This window comes from Schistocerca nitens, chromosome 4 (genome assembly GCF_023898315.1).
Source record: "Schistocerca nitens isolate TAMUIC-IGC-003100 chromosome 4, iqSchNite1.1, whole genome shotgun sequence".
In the NCBI taxonomy this organism is placed as follows: Eukaryota; Metazoa; Arthropoda; class Insecta; order Orthoptera; family Acrididae; genus Schistocerca; species Schistocerca nitens.
The window spans coordinates 769,484,738-769,503,545 of NC_064617.1; positions in this window are offsets into that span (position 1 = coordinate 769,484,738).

An 18,808-nucleotide genomic window follows, 5' to 3' on the forward strand; every position below is an offset into this window, starting at 1 on the left:
TACCCTTTGCTACTAGTGCTGCCACTTCCCGTCAGTGAGTAGTTATTGCACGTTGACGTCGAACGTAGGTGGTGGTCAAATCAATCTGTCTGGACCGTGTATTTTGCGTGTTCTGTCTTAGCTCGATGACCCTGTAAATGTAGATAACTGTTGAAATTTTCTCGTGTTTCCGAATTAAATTTCTGAAAAACAACGCATCTCTCTTTCATGTAAAACGTTTCGAGACCTATATGCCATCTTCAGTGATGCGGTGTTAGTTTTCGTGCAACAAATGGAGGTAGAGATAGTGGGTTTAGGCAGTGGAGAAAGAAGTGGTGTACCGCTTGGCCGTACGGTTGTGGAGGAGTAAGCACACGTGTCCCGGAAGGCGCAGCGGCGCATGACGGAGGACGGTGCGTGTCGCCGTCGCCGCCGCCGCCAGCTCGCGTCGCGCACTGCGCTCCGCCTCTCCGTCGTGAAGGACTACTCCAGCTGAGGGGTCAACGGTCAGCCGCCAGCGCGGCGTCACGTCATTCTCTCTCTCTCTCTCTCGCTCTCTCTCTCTCTCTCTCTCTCTCTCCCTCCCTCCCTCCCTCCCTCCCTCTCGTCCAGCGCTCACTTAGGATTATATCCTTTTTCGTAACAAAGTGCAGACAAAGCACGCTCAGAGCGCTGTTCATGGTCGCCTGTGGAGGAGCAATCTGCGATGGTTTTCTCATGATGCCGTGGTGTACGGTAAGGTATCGAAGTTGAGTGACTGTAGGAAGATACAAGACGACTTACACAAAATTTCCAGTGGGTGTGACGAATGGCAGCTAGCTCTAAATCTGGAAAAACCTAAGTTAACGCGGATGCTTAGGAAGAACAAATCTGTAGGCTAATGTTCTGATGCAGTATTTCTAGTATCCTGTTTAAATATCTGGGCGTAACGTTTCGAAGGGATATTAGGTGTAACGAGCATGTGAAGATTATGGTAGGGAAGACAGATGGTCGACTTCGGTTTATTGGGAAAATTTTAGGAAAGAATGGTTCACTTGTAAAGGAGACCGTATATAAGACGCTGCTGTGACCTATTCTTGAGTACTGCTCGAGTTTTTGCGATCCGTACCAGGTCGGATTGAAGGAAGACATCGAAGCAATGCAGAGGCGGACGGCTAGATTTGTTACTGGTAGGTTCGAACAACAGGTAAGCGTTACGGAGATGCTACCCTGGAGGGAAGGCGACGTTCTCTTTTAGAGGAACACTGTTGAGAAAATTTAGACAACTGGCATTTGAAGCTGTCTGCTGAGCGATTCTACTGCCGCCAATATACATTCCGCGTAAGGACCAAGAAGATAAGATATGAGAAATTAGGGCTCATACGGAGGCGTACAGACAGTCGTTTTTCCCTCGCTCTATTTGCGAGTGGAACGGGGGGGGGGGGGGATGACAAGTATTGGTACAGCGTACCCTTCGACACGCACCGTACGGTAGCTTGCGGAGAATCTATATAGATGTAGATAGGTACCTGGCTCGTCAGTGGAGTATTTTGTAGTCTTCTAACTGCAGTGCTGCGGGAGAACGCTCATAAAACGAGCTAAACCACACAAAAGGAGCTGCTTCGTATGTCTGGAAGGAAAGATGTCGCGGAGAGATGGCTTAGTCCCATACCAAGGGTTCAGTTCTTCCATTATGAATTTCAGGTTCCAGTCCCGGTACGACACGATGTTTTAATCTGCGAGGAAATTTCAGAACAGCGCACCCTCCGATACAGCGCTAGAGAATCATTTTCGATTGTACAGTTTCCCCTTCTCGATACACATTATACACATTATACACATTAATAGCTCTGTTAGTAGGGATCTGCGCGGATGCGGATGATTCTGTAGTGATAATTACTTTCCAAACAAATGCCTACGTCGATGCGAGCATCCGTGGATGTATTAGTGGACATCAGCAATAATAATTACGTTGCATTTAAAAATTAAGGTATAATGTGTATATTATCAATATGTGTTATTTACTTTGCCAGGCTACGACCTTCCTATTATTACTTCTTACACGTTTTATGTGGATTTTAAATATGGATTTTATTTCCACATATTATACGTCAGTTCATGTTTTGTGGGTAGGCGCTCATTTCGCCATGTGAATTAATTTTAATTAAATGGCTACGCATATTGCATTTTAACTACTGAATTTACGATACTGATTACTCCTATACCCTAGCATTAGTACCCTCTGCTGGCCTCGGGTACTTATATAAATACTTGACGCACCCAGTACATCACCAGCATTTACTATGTACCAAGATATAGTGATATAGACGTATTTATGCCATTGTAACAGATGTGAAGTTAAGAGGCTGTGGCCGAAACGGGTAATTGAGAATTGAACAATTTTTGTGATCAAGACGGACCCTTACAAATAAATTGCCGTAACATAATCGCGGACTCGTTTACAGAATGTGTCATCAATTGATTGATTAAGATTTTCGTATGTTTTAATTAGATATACCTTTATAATCCGACGGGACGGAATACTACTATGTTGACTGCAGTACACAGTGTCCTGTAGAGGATAGGTGCTTGTTGATCCCTGCAAGGGCTAAAGGCGGCGACATGCCCTTCTTCCTGCTTTTATGCACAATTAGTTCTACTTCATACTTTCCACTGTAGCAACAGCTGTCGTATTTCTGAGTCATTCCTGTTTCATTTGCATTAACAGCTGTCACTTACGCAATTGTTGAAAGGTGCCTCAAAGTGACATGAAGTGTAAAACACTGTTCTTCGTTCTACGTCCTGAGTTGTCTGTGCGTTCCACATACGACGTATATAAGGTACGGTATAAAATCAGTGAATTTGACATTTCTCTGAAATGTGTTTAGAATTACCCACTGCAGTGCTTATTATTGCGGGAAATTGTAATGTTGTTGTTTTTTTGTTTTCATTCCAAAGACTGGTTTGATGCTGCTCTGAACGCTAGTCTAACATGAGCAAGCCGCTTCATCTCTGCATAATTGCTGCAACCTACACCCGTTTGAACCTGCTACTGCATTCAAGTTATGCTTCCCCTCGGCTATTTTTAGGCCCTACATTTCCTTCTATTATCAAATTGACGATCCCTTGATGCGGTAGGATGTGTCCTATCAACAGTTCCCTTCTTATATACACTTTCGCCCACGTTTCACTTTCCTAAAGGCTACACTCCTGAGGAGTACCTTCGGAGACTTCCTAACACATAAATTTATATTTAATGTTAAAATGGTTCAAATGGCTCTGAGCACTATGGGACTTAACATCTATGGTCATCAGTCCCCTAGAACTTAGAACTACTAAAACCTAACTAACCTAAGGACATCGCACAACACCCAGTCATCACGAGGCAGAGAAAATCCCTGACCCCATTTAATGTTAGCAAATTTTGTTTCTTCAGAAACGTGTTTCTTGTTAATGGCATTTCGCACTTCATATCTTCCCTACTTCGGCCATCGTCTGTTACTTTGCTGCCCAAAAATTAAAACTGATCTACTACTTTTGGTGTTCCGCTTCCTAATAAACTTCCCAGTTATAATCTGATATAATGCAGGCTCATTCCATTGCCGTTGTTTTACCTTTATTGACATTCACCTTATATGGTCTTTTCAAGACCCAACACCTTCTGTAGAACAGCGCTTCCAAGTGTTTTGCCTTCTCTGACAGAATGGCAATATGATAGAGAAACCCCAAACTTTTTATTTCTTCTCTCTTAACTCTAATTGCCTTTCCATATGGTTCAAATGGCTCTGAGCACTATGGGACTCAACATCTAAAGTCATCTAGAACTACCTAAACCTAACTAACCTAAGGACATCGCACACATCCATGCCCGAGGCAGGATTCGAACCTGCGACCGTAGCGGTCGCGCGGTTCCAGACTGAAGGGGCTAGAACCGCTCAGCCACATCGGCCGGCCCTTTCCATATTTCTCACTGAATTCCTTTACTGGTTGCTCAATAAACACATTGAAGAACATCGGCGATAGTATACAATCCGTCTCACTCCCTTCACAATACTGCTGCCCTTTCATTTCCTCCGAGTTTTAAAATTGCAGTCTGTTGTGTGCACAAATTGTAAATAACCTTTCCTTCCGTGCATGATTTATTATAAGGCTTAAGCTATTCCAACGGTAAGAGTTCTTCGAAATAGCACGACAAATTAATTTCACTCGAAACCGAAAGCTTAGTATTATTAGTGCAGTTCGTCGAGGAATTGAGATCATACATTACAGACATTTGACAATATACAATATGTGATTACAGCTGTGAACGCTTTCATTTGACTTCCGGATATTAGACAAATATTCCCAAGAGAAAAATTCACAAAATCGGTCATAGTAATTACGACAAAAATTGTATTTTATCGTATGTATCAACAATAAGACACTTTATGGTGTACTAAAGGGTGCCCACGATGGGCCGCTACGTTCTTAGTCAGTGGAATATAAATTACGAGGTCCGACATCAGCAGACGAAATTTCAGGCCCGACACGAATTCTTCTCCTGCGCTAACCTCTTCATCTTGGAGTAGCACTTGCACCCTACGTCCAATGTTATTTGTTGGGGATATATTTCAATCTCACGTCTTCCTTTGCAATTTTTAGTCTATACAAGCCCAACAAGTACAGCGGGAGTTGGTCCTTGTTGTCGTATCATCCCGTCCATTCTTCTCGCGAATGTTTTGCAGTGTTATTCTTGTCTCTGAATCTGAAGAGGAATTTTTTGTGGTATCAGCCCACCAGATTTTCAACGTCTTTCGATATTACCACATTTCAAAAGCTTCAATCCCCTTCTTAATCCCTCGTAGGACGTCCGATTCTTTAGACTAGACCTTCCTCGCATTATTTATTGTATTACATTTCTGGCATTTCGGTATGTAGCTGTTTTCAAATACAGTTGCGTTGGTGATATATATATATATATATATATGTGTGTGTGTGTGTGTGTGTTACATTTGAAAAGTATTTAGTGCTGCGGGAGAACAGAGATGTACACACACACACACACACACACACACACACACACACACACTCGCACTCGCACGCGCCCGCACGCCCGCGTCTCCGGCGTCAAAAATCTGCGAATGTACTGACGGAAAAAAATCGCAGCACCAAAAAAGTATGTAGACTAATGAGAATTCGGGAATACATTTTTCTAGGTAACAGTTGTAATTGATTATCGCTTCCAAGATCACAGTTTAATGTACGCGCTAGGTAAGGAATAGCAAATGTGAAATATTGGTACATTAATAACCGGTGTAACCTCCAGAATGTTGAATGCAAGCATGCGAACGTGCATGTATTGTGTTGTAGAAGTGCCGGATGTCAGTTTGCCGACATGGTTCAAATGCTGAGCATTTCTTCAGAACATACTAATGTACATGTCCTGCTAATATGAACGTCCCATCTCTAGCCGTTTATGGTGTTCTGTTTTTTCTCAACATAAGTGTAGAAACACGCCTACCAACTTTCGTTTATGTCACACAACTCCTTCTTGGTGTTGCGACTTTTTTCCGGCATGTACTTTCTCGCAGCAGCACACATTTGCAACACGTCGTGTAAGTGAACTGCAGTTCAGCATTAATTTGAATACGTGATACAATAAAGGTAATCTATAATGAATCCGGTATTTAAAATTACGTCATTCAGAATACGGAGTTTTGGTGTACGTGGATGTGGACAAAAGGCTTGCGAATAAGGGACTTGGGATGCAGTGCGGAAGCAGGTATCATTCATTTCTCTTGCCCGTGCAGGCTTTTGATTAAGAGCGTTAGTCTGGATTCAATTTTTCTGTTGTTGAATATAAATTTTGACTGGTGCCACTGACGTTCTCAGCGTTGTTGGCAGCAGTGCGATGTCGCCAAGACGCGTCGAGGACGGCAAGCGATTGAAGACATCGTGCTGTTGTGCTTTGAGGTAGCTGCTGTACAGTAGGCAAACCGGAAGAGACGTCGTTATGTGGCAGCACGGGCCGATCGCGTCTCAGATTGTGTCCAGGCGGCCGTTTCTTTATTCTCCCGTTCAGCGCGGGTATGCCATTGAGGAGGAGGCCAGTAGGTCAGCTGGGGTAGGGGTGGGGTCCAAGGCCGGCTGCGGACAATGGCGGCACAACCCTTCCCTTCCCTCCCCGGCCCTCCCTTCCGGCCAGCAGCTGCAAATACCGGACCCGTCCCCTGGGGACGCGGAGGCGGCAAGGAGCTCTCCTGCCCCTCAACCCCTTTGTCCCGCGGGATTTCCCTCAGGCTCCCTGCGTACAGGCCGTGTACGGCTTTTTAAATTAACTGGACCTTTCCGCCTCCACAATGAATGACACTGAGGACAGAAGAAGGCCATTGTTACAGAAACGTGGCTCACCAGCGACGGGATTAGCCAGCGCGGTAAAACTTGACAATACGTCCGGGAACAATGAAATATGTTACATTCATATACCGATTACTAAACCTAGTAATGTTGTTGTTGTTGTGGTCTTCAGTCCTGAGACTGGTTTGATGCAGTTCTCCATGCTACTCTATCCTGTGCAAGCTTCTTCATCTCCCAGTACCTACTGCAACCTACATCCTTCTGAATCTGCTTATTGTATTCATCTCTTGGTCTCCCCCTACGATTTTTACCCTCCACGCTGCCCTCCAATACTAAATTGGTGATCCCTTGATGCCTCAGAACATGTCCTACCAACCGATCCCTTCTTCTGGTCAAGTTGTGCCACAAACTCCTCTTCTCCCCAATCCTATTCAGTACCTCCTCATTAGTTATGTGATCTACCCATCTAATCTTCAGCATTCTTCTGTAGCACCACATTTCGAAAGCTTCTATTCTCTTCTTGTCCAAACTATTTACCGTCCATGTTTCACTTCCATACATGGCTACACTCCATACAAATACTTTCAGAAATGACTTCCTGACACTTACATCTATATTCGATGTTAACAAATTTCTCTTCTTCAGAAACGATTTCCTTGCCATTGCCAGTCTACATTTAATATCCTCTCTACTTCGACCATCATCAGTTATTTTGCTCCCCAAATAGCAAAACTCCTTTACTACTTTAAGTGTCTCATTTCCTAATCTAATACCCTCAACATCACCCGATTTAATTCGACTACATTCCATTATCCTCGTTTTGCTTTTCTTGATGTTCATCTTGTATCCTCCCTTCAAGACACCATCCATTCCGTTCAACTGCTCTTCCAAGTCCTTTGCTGTCTCTGACAGAATTACAATGTCATCGGCGAACCTCAAAGTTCTCCATGGATTTTAATACCTACTCCGAATTTTTCTTTTGTTTCCTTTACTGCTTGCTCAATATACAGATTGAACAACATCGGGGAGAGGCTACAAACCTGTCTTACTCCCTTCCCAACCACTGCTTCCCTTTCATGTCCCTCGACTCTTATAACTGCCATGTGGTTTCTGTACAAATTGCAAATAGCCTTTCGCTCCCTGTATTTTACCCCTGCCACCTTTAGAATTTGAAAGAGAGTATTCCAGTCAACATTGTCAAAAGCTTTCTCTAAGTCCACAAATGCTAGAAACGTAGGTTTGCCTTTCCTTAATCTTTCTTCTAAGATAAGTCGTAAGGTCAGTATTGCCTCACGTGTTCCAGTATTTCTACGGAATCCAAACTGATCTTCCCCGAGGTCGGCTTCTACCAGTTTTTCCATTCGTCTGTAAAGAATTCGTGTTAGTATTTTGCAGCTGTGGCTTATTAAACTGATTGTTCGGTAATTCTCACATCTGTCAACACCTGCTTTCTTTGGGATTGGAATTATTATATTCTTCTTGAAGTCTGAGGGTATTTCGCCTGTTTCATACATCTTGCTCACCAGATGGTAGAGTTTTGTCAGTACTGGCTCTCCCAAGGCCATCAGTAGTTCCAATGGAATGTTGTCTACTCCGGGGGCCTTGTTTCGACTCAGGTCTTTCAGTGCTCCGTCAAACTCTTCACACAGTATCTTATCTCCCATTTCATCTTCATCTACATCCTCTTCCATTTCCATAATATTGTCCTCAAGTACATCGCCCTTGTATAGACCCTCTATATACTCCTTCCACCTTTCTGCCTTCCCTTCTTTGCTTAGAACTGGGTTTCCATCTGAACTCTTGATGTTCATACAAGTGGTTCTCTTATCTCCAAAGGTCTCATTAATTTTCCTGTAGGCAGTATCTATCTTACCCCTAGTGAGATAAGCCTCTACATCCTTACATTTGTCCTCTAGCCATGCCTGCTTAGCCATTTTGCACTTCCTGTCGATCTCATTTTTGAGACATTTGTATTCCTTTTTGCCTGCTTCATTTACTGCATTTTTATATTTTCTCCTTTCATCAATTAAATTCAATATTTCTTCTGTTACCCAAGGATTTCTACTACCCCTCGTCTTTTTACCTACTTCATCCTCTGCTGCCTTCACTACTTCATCCCTCAAAACTACCCATTCTTCTTCTACTGTATTTCTTTCCCCCATTCCTGTCAATTATTCCCTTATGCTCTCCCTGAAACTCTGTACAACCTCTGGTTCTTTCAGTTTATCCAGATCCCATCTCCTTAAATTCCCACCTTTTTGCAGTTTCTTCAGTTTTAATCTACAGGTCATAACCAATAGATTGTGTTCAGAATCCACATCTGCCCCTGGAAATGTCTTACAATTTAAAACCTGGTTCCTAAATCTCCGTCTTACCATTATATAATCTATCTGATACCTTTTAGTATCTCCAGGGTTCTTCCATGTATACAATCTTCTTTCATGATTCTTGAACCAAGTGTTAGCTATGATTAAGTTGTGCTCTGTGCAAAATTCTACCAGGCGGCTTCCTCTTTCATTTCTTAGCCCCAATCCATATTCACTTACTACGTTTCCTTCTCTCCCTTTTCCTACACTCGAATTCCAGTCACCCATGACTATTAAATTTTCGTCTCCCTTCACTATCTGAATAATTTCTTTTATTTCCTCATACATTTCTTCAATTTCTTCGTCATCTGCAGAGCTAGTTGGCATATAAACTTGTGCTACTGTAGTAGGTGTGGGCTTCGTATCTATCTTGGCCACAATAATGCGGTCACTATGCTGTTTGTAGTAGCTTACCGGCATTCCTATTTTCCTATTCATTATTAAACCTACTCCTGCATTACCCCTATTTGACTTTGTGTTTATAACCCTGTAGTCACCTGACCAGAAGTCTTGTTCCTCCTGCCACCGAACTTCACTAATTCCCACTATATCTAACTTTAACCTATCCATTTCCCTTTTCAAATTTTCTAACCTATCTGCCCGATTAAGGGGTCTGACATTCCACGCTCCGATCCGTAGAACGCCAGTTTTCTTTCTCCTGATAACGACGTCCTCTTGAGTAGTCCCCGCCCGGAGATCCGAATGGGTGACTATTTTACCTCCGGAATATTTTACCCAAGAGGACGCCATCATCATTTAATCATACAGTAAAGCTGCATGCCCTCGGTAAAAATTACGGCCGTAGTTTCCTCTTGCTTTCAGCCGTTCGCAGTACCAGCACAGCAAGGCCGTTTTGGTTATTGTTACAAGGCCAGATCAGTCAATCATCCAGACTGTTGCCCTTGCAACTACTGAAAAGGCTGCTGCCCCTCTTCAGGAACCACACGTTTGTCTGGCCTCTCAACAGATACCCCTCCGTTGTGGTTGTACCTACGGTACGGCTATCTGTATCGCTGAGGCCCGCAAGCCTCCCCACCAACGGCAAGGTCCATGGTTCATGGGGGGGAACCTACTAATGTGTCATAAAAATTGCCACGTAAGACGCCCAACAATTGTATCCATAAAAAAAGAGGGGGAGGGGTGCTTCCCACGCCTCCCCCTAAACCACTGCTGGAGCGATTTCAACCAAACTTGGTACACATATCCTTTACTGTCACGCAGCTATCGCCGTGAGGATAAGAGCCACCTGCCTAACATAGTTCAGGAGGTATGACGTCATAAACATTGGAATAGTGAAAAACTGCCCCGTCATGCATAACGTTTATATTTATTATTTACGTTATCACAGCCGGCCCGTATTAAATGTTTGTGTTTTTCTAACACCTGCGTCATAATGTGAAGATGATGGAAACAATTGTAGGGTGTCTCGTTTGATGTGAGAGAGGATCTGACTAGCCCTAATCTTGCCAGGATAAATAAATAAAAAATGAGGCCACGGTTTTGAAGACTGCATCATCTTGATTAGGTTGCTCGTTTATAACAAAAACGAAAGCAATAAGTCTACGACTGTAGTAACAAAACAACTCTGTTTCAACATGTTACCTAAAGTTTCTTTGTTAATTCGTAGTGCATACTAACAAAACAAAGGTAACGGCGGGATGATACAGTTAGGAAATTATGGAAATTTGTGGTAAGGAACCAAACTGCTGAGGTCATCAGTTCCTAGGCTTAAACACTACTTAATCTAACTTACGCTAGGGACAACTCACACATTCATGCCCGGGGGAGGACTCGAACCTCCGACGGGGGGAGCCGCGCAAACCGCGGCAAGGTGTCATAGACCGCACGGCTACCCCGAGTGGCGATACAGTCAGGAAAAAGCACAGTTCTCTAAATATATCATACAAGGCTCACCCATAGACATATTGTGGCAATAAACAGATGTACGGCACGGCCACTATCAATACTTTTGCAGTTGGTAAATTTTAAGCTTTTTATTAGGACGCTTTCAGGATGTTTTCCCCCACTGTCAAGCGGTAGATAACATGTTTAGTTCAGGCACATTTCCCTTCAGAACTAACGGTGTGGAAATATCTGCAGTCTTAGGAAACCAACTGTGCCGAGATATCTACACCACTGGCCATTAAAATTGCTACACCAAGAAGAAATGCAGATGATAAACGGGTATTCATTGGACAAATATAATATATTAGAACTGACATGTGATTAGATTTTCATGCAATTTGGGTGTGTAGATCCTGAAAAATCAGTACCCAGAACAACCACCTCTGGCCGTAATAACGGCCTTCATACGCCTGGGCATTGAGTAAAACAGAGCTTGGATGGCGTGTACAGGTACAGCTGCCCATACAGCTTCAACAAGTTCATCAAGAGTAGTGACTGGCGTATTGTGACGAGCCAGTTGCTCGGACATCATTAACCAGACGTTTTCAGATGGTGAGAGATCTGGAGAATGTGCTGGCGAGGGCAGCAGTCGAACATTTTCTGTATCCAGAAAGGCCCGTACAGAACCTGCAACATGCGGTCGTGCATTATCCTGCTGAAATGTAGGGTTTCGCAGGGATCGAATGAAGGGTAGAGCCACAGCTCGCAACACATCTGAAATGTAACGTCCACTGTTCAAAGTGCCGTCAATGCGAACAAGAGGTGACCGAGACGTGTAACCAATGACACCCCATACTATCACGCCGGGTGATATGCCAGTATGGCGATGACGAATACACGCTTCCAATGTGCGTTCACCGCGTTGTCGCCAAACTCGGATGCGACCATCATGATGTAAACAGAACCTGGATTCATCCGAAAAAATGGCGTTTTACCATTCGTGCACCCAGGTTCGTCGTTGAGTACACCATCGCAGGCGCTCCTGTCTGTGATGCAGCGTCAAGGGTAACCGCAGCCATGGTCTCCGAGCTGATAGTGCATGCTGCTGCAAACGTCGTCGAACTGTTCGTGCAGATGGTTGTTGTCTTGCAAACATCCCCATCTGTTGACTCAGGGAACGAGACGTGGCTGCACGATCCGTTACAGCCATGCGGATAAGATGTCTGTCATCTCGACTGCTAGTGATACGAGGCCGTTGGGATCCAGCACGGCGTTCCGTATTACCCTCCTGAACCCACCAATTCCATATTATGCTAACAGTCATTGGATCTCGACCAACGCGAGCAGCTATGTCGCGATACGATAAACCGCAATCGCGATAGGCTACAATCCGACCGTTATCAAAGTCGGAAACGTGATGGTACACATTTCTCCTCCTTACACGAGGCATCACAACAGCGTTTCACTAGGCAACGCCGGTCAACTGCTGTTAGTGTATGAGAAATCGGTTGGAAACTTTCGTCATGTCAGCACGTTGTAGGTGTCGCCGCCGGCGCCAACCTTGTGTGAATGCTCTGAAAAGCTAATAATTTGCTTATCACAGCATCTTCTTCCTGTCGGTTAAATTTCGCGTCTGTAGCACATCTTCGTGGTGTAGCAATTTTAATGGTCAGTAGTGTACATTCCTGCGCCTGTACTTGTAGATAGATCTAAATATTTAGCTAAACACCGGAATTGCCACCTTACGATGGAGGAAAGCCTCTGAAACATTTCGTAATTAAAAAATGTAAAATTTGGTAACTGCTTACTTAAAGTTTTTATTTGTATTTTAAAAGGAGAGAATATTCCAACGCAACTTGTCAGATGACACATTCTCAATTCACACTTGTGTACCAAAGAGTGCCACTCTTGTAAATTCAAAACATAAATGACAAAAATTACTGAACAATATAAAAGCAAACGGATACACAGAATAGTAATGAAATCGTTATCAGCTAAAACTCTATCCCGTTGTTGCATAAATGGCACTTGTCAGAACGATCAAAATAAAAAAAATTCTTTAGGAGGGTTATTATAACAACCTAATTGTTGCGTACTTTAAGCATAAGCATACTTTGATAAGCTGAACATCGTCATCATCAGCACCGTCGGCCATTGTCATTCCCTCTACCATGTGTTATCGTCCCCAGCTGTGAGGATCCATGTCGCTTCTGAAAGCCCTCTGATCTCACCTAAACAACTTCTGTTGATTTTCGTCTCCGAGAGAGACCTGCCTATCTACAAGCCATTCGCCAGGCCACGTGTCCTGCCCACCTCTAATTGGTTTTAATGATGGTTATTTTACGTCTTCCACTCCACTTCGTTCACCGATCTGTTTGTTTGTTTGCTTCTCTCTCCCGGTCCCAACTCCATTTCTATAATTCTCACTGACCAGCCGCTAATTTCCCAGTGTTTTTCACATTAAAAATTCGAAATTGGTAATGCACTCATTGTATAAACTTTCCAGTTAAATCACATCGGAAGCTTAATTTTGTCAAAAGTTCCCGCGGCTATTCTTTCTCTTTTTATTCATTTTTCTGTCCATATAGTTGTCTATAGTTGTCTTTGGGTGAAAGAAATATGAAAACTCATCGTCACATTCTGTATTTCGTTGAGTGCTTGGTGGTGCTTTTCTTATGTCACGACATGTGACTGATATGATTTGATCTGTCACTAAATGCTGTCCTGTGCCAACCCCTTGCGCCGTATATCCTAAATTATGCTTTGGATGTAGTCCAGTCTCTTGTCTTCGCCCGTAGTTTTTGCCGTCTGCAGGTTGCTTACATACAGTGGAAGTTATTCCTTGCAGTCCTGTCATTCTGGCGCTTCTTCTTGTCAGTGTTTAGAAATGTTCCTCTCCTCGCCGATTCTGCGGAGAATCTTTTAAGTCCTTATCATACGAGTCCACCAAATCTTCAGCATGTCCGCCTCATAGCTGTGCAGCGTATTCTCACCGAAGGGGCCCGGGCTCGATTCCCGACCGGATCGGAGATTTTCTGCGCTCAGGACTGAGCGTTGTATTGTCCTTACATTGGTATCGCCATAATCGACATTAGCTGTTGAGATGACGGAATAGGCATAGCCCGAAAGGCAATAAAATAAATGAAAAAATTCAGCATCTTTTTATACTACCACATCTCAAATGCTTCGATCCTCGTTTTTTCTAGTTTTCGCTCCGTCCAGAAATTTTATAATTTGGTTTTTGACGAGAGGAAGCGGAGATGACGTGAAGTTCCTTATTGACAGACCTTGCTCAGATGTCCTGGGTTAAGTCCAAAAGCTCGAGAAGTGAGTACGTGTGGCACTTGCTGATTCGCCGGTTGATGGGGACCTTTTGCTTGGTTTCGACAGGGATATGCCATCTGCTGACACCGAGCTTAATCTTCTCTGTTTCGTTCATTTAACATTCATGAGTAACAAGGAAAATACAACGGAACACCTCACTGCACAAGCACTCATGTTTCTGATGTTGTATATTGATCCAGAAATAAGGAAAATGTTACTATAATGATATATCGACATTACTGCACCCTGTGTGAACTTAGGCAGTAGAAAAACCGCGAGAAGAGAATGAGAAAAGTGTTTCATGGTTGTGCTGATAAAAATAAGACAAGGTGGTACACAAGTGAAAGTATTAGATAGAAGTAGTGTGGAATAAATAGTTCAGTTTGATGATAGCTGCCTAGAACGACAACGAGTTTATTTGCTTAAGGCAGAACGTACTAGAAGGTGTAAATTGTAGAGGAAGAGGAGAGTTTGATTGATAAACATTTTTGGGGACTGTGTGGTGTATAGCAGGTACCCAAAGACGACTATTTTAATACACTGGCAGGGCATAGAATCAGGTGAAACAAGCTAGTATTTAACAAGAAGGAGAGGGACTACCCGCAGACAAGTTGTAAATGGGAAGGATGGGCATTTTTTCCCAATATGCCGGCTAACCGGTGTAGTGGCTCCTCGTTAACAGGACCGGATACACGCAAAAAAAGGAGCGAGAGAGAGAGAGAGACTGTTCTGCATAAGCTGAAAGGGTCATTTTCGGCACCAAAGAAAAACTAAATGCCAAAGGTGAAGGGAATAAATGTACAGCCAGTTTGAGTACGCCTCTGCATAGGAGCTTCTCCTCCGCGCCCGTCGATGGGCACTGTCGGGAGTCGGGAAGGCAGTCCCAGAACTACCTGTGCGCGCCGTACCGAGAAGCGGGGATACGGCGTGTGCTTTACGGCTTCCCTCAACCCACGCATCGCCACACATGGTCGTAAACGAGGCGGCTGCTCTACGCTATCCGACACGACAGGTTTTCGCGTTACGTCACGTTTCTCCTCCGTCACGCAATCCGTAATTCAGTATGTGGATCGTAACACGCGGTTTTCGGTTCCGTTATTTAACTGAAGGAACTTAAAAAAAAATCGAGTTTTCAAATTCGGAATGTAGCAGGGATAGTAATACTGTGTCTGTCACAGCGGCAACTCGTGTAGTAGTTAATACATCAAGAGGCAGTTCCGATGTCGAGCACAAGTGTAGTGCCTAGTTAAGTTTGTAAACAGTGAATGTCTTCAAATACAATGCTCTCGAGGAAAGAGCCGCAGGGCTACAGATCTGTCGACATAGCTGGTTTCCCAGGAACAATGCCCCCGAGCTGAACAGAACTGTCACCTGACGATCGAACAGGCTTCCAAGAACTTTTATGTTAGTGATTGGTTACGTTGTGTTTTCCTTTTTTTTTTTTTTTTGAAGAGAATATCCAACGCAGCTTTGGAGATGATCTGTTCTCAATCCACACAGTCTACGAAAGGTTCCCATCGTGTAAATTGGAAACATAGACGACTTATTAATGAGCAGTTTTTTATGTTTTGTTCTGTTTTTAATTTGTTTTTAAATAGACAGTCGAGGAAACAACATCCCAAAACTTGCATATGTCATATGTCCTTGTGTGATTTTAGCCTTTTCCGGCGTATAATAATTCCCAAACGTTCTCCATTATTGAGCTCGAGTGGCATCGTCCAGATGGTGCAATATTCAGGTGTCATGTAAAGTGGGCCCATTTAAATTTTGCACCCAGAAAATTTCGAGGAAAGGTCCGCTAATCCTCCCGTCTGAACTACACTAATTGTCCTGCAGGAAGAAGAGCCAAGGGCTCTTACGTGGTGTACATGTGAAGAAGACGGGAAATGGTCGACCGAGAAGGCGTTTCTACAGACGATAGTAACCAGAGTGTATTTTATTTTCTGTCGGACATTTTCACAAAATTTGTATTTATGACGCGACCAACACGACGATGGAAAACTGAAAACCAAATTACAAACAAGAAATTTGAAAATCTTTCTTTTTCTCGTTTGGAAAGGGGTTAGCATGTGAAACATGTAATGTACTTAAGTTATGTCTTCATACAATCTAAAAGGCCAGGTGGGTGACAGTCTGCACGTTGCCTGTCGTCTCACTCCCACCGCTACGTGCTCTCGTTCTCTGTACGCGAATTCAAAATACGAAAAGAATTTTCTTCGTAACTACATTTCTGGATATCATTGTGATTCTTGCCGGTTGGGACACAAGTGATCATTATAAAATTGTGTATTAAGTGAGCTGTTTTGTGAAATGACAGAGTATGCATCATGAAATAACTTAAATAACAACAACTTTTTGAGGTGACGATGAATTTTTCATATTAAGACAGAGAATGCATCATAAAGAAAAGGAAAGTGGGATTTAAAGGTAAAATAATCTAGAAGCAGTGCAATACGCTTGTGCAAGAAGGCCTATCGTAGAACGTCATGTCTACTGTCGCTGGCACTCTTCCTCCGACAGCAGGATGTTTATGTTGCGGGCCATTAGCATGATGGCGTTGACAGGGCGGCACACCACCTCGCTGCTGGCATACCGTGGCAGTCAGGGTGCAGGCAGGCCGGGACTTGGTGAGCAGGTGGTTTCCAGGAATACCGGGTTGTGGGACAGCAACACATTTTAAATTCTGATGCAAAAAGAGACAGCCAGAGTTGGAATTAAAAGTGATGTTTGTATAGTAGGTCACCGGTTTCGGGCCATGCCCATTCTCATATCAACCTATGTACAAAAGTCACAGTTACAATACAGGGTGGAGAAAAATTGTGTCACGAAATTTTAACCCTGGATAGGATGCCAGTAGGAACCAAAATTACTAATGTTGTGTGGGACGACAACGCACCATTTTTAAACTACTGAAACTTGGCGACACGCGCTCCGATTGGCCGTGGGATTGCCCTGATGGCGTTCGTCGGTTGACGGGCAGCGCTAAGGTTGTCGGTTCACACATACATCACGATCTCCGGCAGGCAAAACATTCGCGGTCATGCGTTGTCCATGGCGTCCTGCAACAGGGGAATCCCGTGTCCAATCGGAGCGCGTGGCGCCAAGTTTTCGTCCTTTGAAAATTGTGCGTTGTCGACACAACATTAGTAATTTTGGTTCCTACTGGCATCAGTTATAAAGCACTCTGTCTTCAGGCCACAAGTGGCCCATCGGGACCATCCGACCGCCGTATCATCCTTAGCTGAGGATGCGGATAGGAGGGGCGTGTGGTCAGCACGCTCTCCCGGTCGTTATGATGGTTTTCTTTGACAGGAGCCGCTACTATTCGTTCGAGTAGCTCCTCAGTTGGCATCACGAGGCTGAGTGCACCCCGAAAATTGGCAACAGCGCATGGCGGCTGGATGGTCACCCATCCAACTGCCGGCCAAGTCCGACAGCGCTTAACTTAGGTGATCTCACGGGAACCGGTGTATCCACTGTGGCAAGGCCGTTGGCACGGCATTAGTTATACAAGGTTAAAATTGCGTGACTAAATTTTTCTCCACCCTGTATATCCGAACATATTTTTACATTAAATACGAGTGCAAAGCATAAATGGATTGCATATCGCAACCACTACATAACAATGTTTGCCAAGTAAAATGCCCGTCCAAAATAGAAGTAAATAAAATTGGTGCATTTGCGTATGGGCCCAACTAATGTTCGTTAACGAATGATACTGGTTGACTTGGACAGGTGGCACCCTCTTGTCTTAAAAACATTCAACAGTAGTTATGAATTGTTAACGTCAGGTCTTTTTTTTTAACAGCCTATATATGTTGACATTGAAGATTGTTTACGCGCCCTGGTATGCGCATGGACGGGAGATTCCAGCGCGGTGGCCGGGAGGAAGGCTGGAGGGCGGCCTAACGACCCAGATAGCAGAGGGGGCGGGGGAGGGGGCGAAAAGATTAGGATCCCGGCGCGGCGTCGCGTGTGTTTACGCGGGGACGGCCGGCCCGGAGCCACGTGGCCGGCAAATTGCGGTCGGTAACCCGGCGCCGGCGGGCGGCACCCCAGCGGCGCCCCGCGGCCTTGAGGTGCCCTGGTAGGGCCGCGTTCGTTCCTCCCGGCAGCGGGCAGCGCCGTAACGCTGGCCGGCGTGCGCCTGCCACCGCCACCGCCTTATCGCGCCTGATAGCGCGGCCCTGCTCCCGTTAACTGTCCTCTCCTGTCCTGTCCTGTCCTGTCCCGACGCACGCCGACCACTCTGCGCGGTGTAGTCTTGCCGTGGCACACATGTCACACTGCTGCTTCCTCCTTCCAACACACTACCCACGAGGGTTGTTTGGTAAGTCTGGCAAAAAAGGAGGAGAAAATGTTTGTGTCGCAAACAACCCACCTTAATTCTGGATATAATTTCCTTTGAGGAATATACTCTTGGTGCAGCGATCCTCCAGATTTTTCATCCCTTCGCAAAAATATGTTCTGACAAACCCTGTAAACTACTTCCTCATTTCATGAAAATACCTTTCCAGCAAGCCGAAGTTTCGAGGTAGGAAACAGGAAGAAATCACGTAGGGCTAAATCTGGTGAATGAGGTGGATGAGGAACCAATTCGAAGCCCAATTCATGCACTTTCACCTTCTTACCGCAGATGTGTGGGATGGTGCATTATCCTGGTGAAAGAGCAATTTTTTGCGTGCCATTCTCGTTCTTTTTTTCATCCCAGTTTCAGACGATCCAACAATGAAGCATAATAGGGTTCAGTTATGGTTCGGCTATTTTCCAAGTAATCTTTGAAGATTATTCCTTGGGAATCCCAAAAAGACAGTGGCCATCACCTTCCCAGCAAACAAAACGGTCTTTGCCAGCTTCGGTGCACTTTCAGCAGCCTTTATCCATTGTTTTGACTGCTGTTTTGGCTCTGGTGTGTAATGGTGGATCTAAGTTTCATCAACAGTCACAAATCGGGGCAAAAATCGCGGATTGCGAATAAA